Source organism: Carcharhinus amblyrhynchos, chromosome 24 (genome assembly GCF_965287045.1).
Source record: "Carcharhinus amblyrhynchos chromosome 24, sCarAmb.v2.hapA, whole genome shotgun sequence".
Classification (NCBI taxonomy): Eukaryota; Metazoa; Chordata; class Chondrichthyes; order Carcharhiniformes; family Carcharhinidae; genus Carcharhinus; species Carcharhinus amblyrhynchos.
Genome location: NC_137347.1, coordinates 39,995,754 through 40,000,106, shown reverse-complemented (window position 1 = coordinate 40,000,106; position 4,353 = coordinate 39,995,754).

Here is a 4,353-nt window from a genome sequence, read left to right as displayed (position 1 = left end):
ATGTTTATCTATTAATTGTTTCCCATTTAGTCATCTTTTTAAGGTGCAGGAATGTAATTTTAAGAGTAAATCTTTTTGATGAAAGACATGGTGTGTGTTACATTCTATTCTGCCGTCACCAGTGCTGTTCCCTGGAAAAGACCAGACAGATTTCTTCCCCCGCCTCCTTTGATCTTGTGTCATTCTTCATTTCAAAACAAGATGTTCATTGAGTTAACACTGGAGGGACATTGATAGGTCAATATTAGAACATTCTGCATTGCTATAATATTTGTACAAAGGTTAACTCCAGCAGAAATGTACATGTTAAAACTTTTGTTAAAGGGTAATTAAGGGAAATTAACAAATCATGTATTCTGGACAATAACAAGGAAATCATTAATATCCACACAGATTTGCAGTGCAAGTCAGCTTTCAGAGGTCAATGTCAATGGCTGCTCTTGGCCAGCTGTGCACAGTGGATAGCAGTGCTGCCTTACAACACCACGGACCCAGGTTCAATTCCTGGCTTAGCTCTGGAGTCTACATGTTCTCCCCATGTCTGCATATGTTTTCCAGTTTCTCCCACAGTCTGAAAGACATGCAGATTAGACTTATTGGCCATGCTAAATTCTCCCTTCGTGTACCCCAAACAGGTGCCAGAGTGTGGTGACCAGGGCATTTTCACAGCAGCTCCATTGCAGTGTTAATGTAAGTCTACTTGTGACACTAATGAGTAAACTTCAAAGATTTCAGCATCCAGTGTTTTGCCTTTTTCCTACTGCTGATTCTGAGAAGTGTCGATGGCAAAAGTTTATTTATTAGTGTCACAAATAGGCTTGCATTAACACTGTAATGAAGTTACTGTGAAAGTTGAAACAAAAACAATGATAGAAAATCTCAACAGGTCTGATGACATATGGAGAGAGAATAGAGCCAACTTTTCAAGTCTGGATGATCTTTCATCAGAGCCAGATCAGCACCCGGAATCCTGTTTTTGAACCACTAACCCATGACTTCCTGCATGATGAAGAAAAACAAGTTGTCAGTAATATTAACCAGTGAATTAATTTTCTCCAGTTACTCAAACTTTAAGTGCATTTTTCTTCAGTATTTGCACCTGTTTTTTTCTGCATTTTTTTTTAATATTGGTTGTCATTCTAGTTAGCACAGCACCCCATCTGGTTCACTAATGTGCTTTTAGCAAGGAAATTTGCCTTCCCTACCTGGTCTGGCCTACATGTGACTCCTGACCCATAGCAATGTGGTGAATTCTCAACTGCCCTTGGGTGTCACTGGCTGGCCAGCATTTATTGTCCACTTCTAGCTACCTATGTCCCATAAATGAATTTAAAATGCTGTCATAAGAACATAAGAACATAAGAAATAGGAGCAGGAGTAGGCCATCTAGCCCTTCGAGCCTGCCCCGCCATTCAATAAGATCATGGCTGATCTGTCACTGCTCAGTTCCACTTTCCCGCCCTCTCCCCATAACCCTTAATCCCTTCTCTTATCAAAAACCCATCAACCCGCTTCTTAAAAATATTTAGCGAGGCAGCCTCCACCACTTCAACGGGCAGAGAATTCCAGAGATTCACCACCCTTTGAGTGAAGAAGTTCCTCCTCAACTCCGTTCTAAACCGCCTCCCCTTTATCTTGAGGCTGTGCCCCCTAGTCCTACTGTCTTTTTTGAGCGGGAAGAGTCTCTCCACCTCTATCCTATCCATCCCATTCATCATCTTATACGTCTCAATGAGATCTCCCCTCATTCTTCTAAACTCTAACGAGTACAAGCCTAGTTTATTCAGCCTCTCCTCATAGCTCAATCCCCTCAACTCCGGTATCAGCCTAGTAAACCTCCTCTGCACTCCCTCCAGGGCCAAAATATCCTTGCGCAGGTGCGGCGCCCAAAACTGCACACAGTACTCCAGCTGCGGCCTCACCAATGCCCTATACAGCTGCAGCAAGACCTCCCTACTTTTATATTCAATCCCCCTCGTCATAGCAGCGAGGCCAGTATCAGCCATTGTGGGTTGAGAATGCATACTGCATTCTATCCTGGATGGACCTGGGATCTCTGCTCCAGCTATCGACTCCAAACTTTATTCCAAACAATGACAGGATAAAATACCAGCTCAGAATTGGTCACTGCTGTTCCATTGATGCCACCATTATAGAGCGTTTTTTTTAATGACTCCTCAGTGTCAACACAGCAGATATCTATACATTTTTTTCTTACTTGTAACTATTGTATCACACCTCGCCGCAGTTAGATAAAAGTAAAGTGGGTGTTAGAAATTTGCAATTAAAAACAGATGGTGCTAGGAAATCTCAGCAGGTCAGGTGGCGTAGAGAGGAAAAACAAGGTTAACTTCACTTTGAGGTTGACTTACTGGTGCTGACCCACTGCTGGATAGATTCTGCCACGTAAATCATAGAAATCCTACAATACAGGATTAGGCCGTTCGGCCCATCGAGTCTGCACCGATCACAACCCTACCCCATATCCCTACATTTACCTGCTAATCCCTCTAACCTATGCATCTTGGGACACTAAGGGGCAATTTAGCATAGCCAATCAACCCAACCCACATTTTTTTTGGACTGTGGGAGGAAACCAGAGCACCCAGAGGAAACCCACACAGACATGAGGAGAATGTGTATACTCCACACAGACAGTGACCCAAGCCAGGAATCAAACCCAGATTCCCTGGAGCTGTGAAGCAGCAGTGCTAACCACCGTGCTTAAACCTGAGTCTCTGTTACTATTACTCTTGTGATCTTAGTTTAATTGCAAACAATTTGTTCATGCTGTCTGTGACTTTCAAATATTGAACACCCATTGAATGATATTTCAATGTATATTACAGTGTATTGATTCATTAACCAGTAAAATAAGCTATACCCAAAATGTATCTACTCCCAGGGCCTGAGTTATAGAGAAGCTGGATAGACTGGGACTTTTTTCTCTGGAGAGTAGGAGGCTTAGGCGTGATCTTATAGACGTCTATAAAATAATGAAGGGCATAAATCAGCTGGATAGTCAATCAGGTTCGAACAAGACTTCTTCACTGCACAGAATCTTCAACCGATGCTATACACTAGATACATTGATGACATTTTCTTCCTTTGGCCTCATGGGGAACAATCACTGAAACAACTATGTGATGATATCAACAAATTCCACCCCACCATCAGACTCACCATGGACTATTCCCCAGAATCGGTTGCATTCTTGGACACACACATCTCCATCAAGGACGGTCACCTCATTGTACCGCAAGCCCACAGACAATCTCACAATGCTCCACTTCTCCAGCTTCCACCCTAAACATGTTAAAGAAGCCATTCCCTATGGACAAGCTGTCCGTATACACAGGATTTGCTCAGATGAGGAGGATCGTGACAGACACCTCCAGACGCTGAAAGAGGCCCTCATAAGAACAGGATATGGCGCTCGACTCATAGATCGACAGTTCTGATGCGCCACATCAGAAGACAAACACGGGACACAGTGGACAGAGTACCCTTCGTCGTCCAGTACTTCCCCAGAGCGGAGAAGCTACGACATCTTCTCCGGAGTCTTCAACATATCATTGATGAAGACGAACATCTCGCCAGGGCCATCCCCACACCCCCACTTCTTGCCTTCAGACAACCACACAACCTCAAACAGACCATTGTTCGCAGCGAAGTACCCAGTCTTCAGGAGAATAGTGACCACAATACCACACAACCTTGCCACAGCAACCTCTGCAAGACATGCCGGATCATCGTCACGGATACCATCATCACATGTGAGAATACCATCCACCAGGTACACGGTAAATACTCTTGCAACTCGGCCAACATTGTCTACCTGATACGTTGCAAGAAAGGATGTCCCGAAAGCATAGTACATTGGAGAGACCATGCAGACACTACGACAACGGATGAATGAACATCGCTCGACAATCACCAGGCAAGACTGTTCCCTTCCTGTTGGTGAACACTTCAGTGGTCACGGGCATTCAGCCTCTGACCTTCGGGTAAGCGTTCTCCAAGGCGGCCTTCACAACACACGACAGCGCAGAGTCGCTAAGCAGAGACTGATAGCCAAGTTCCACACACATGAGGATGGTCTCAACAGGGATCTTGGGTTCATGTCGCACTATCTGTAACCCCCGTGACTTGCCTGGATTTGCAAAACCTCACTCACTGTACTGTCTGGAGACAATACACATCTCTTTAACCTGTGATCAGTGCTCCTTCCACACACATTGTCAGCCACTTTAGGACTTGAATAGCAGGTTAGGTGTAAAGATTCGCATTCTAATCAGTAATCTCTAAACTGTCTGAGCTTTATCTGCTCTGTCCGAGGCCAGAACTCTCCAT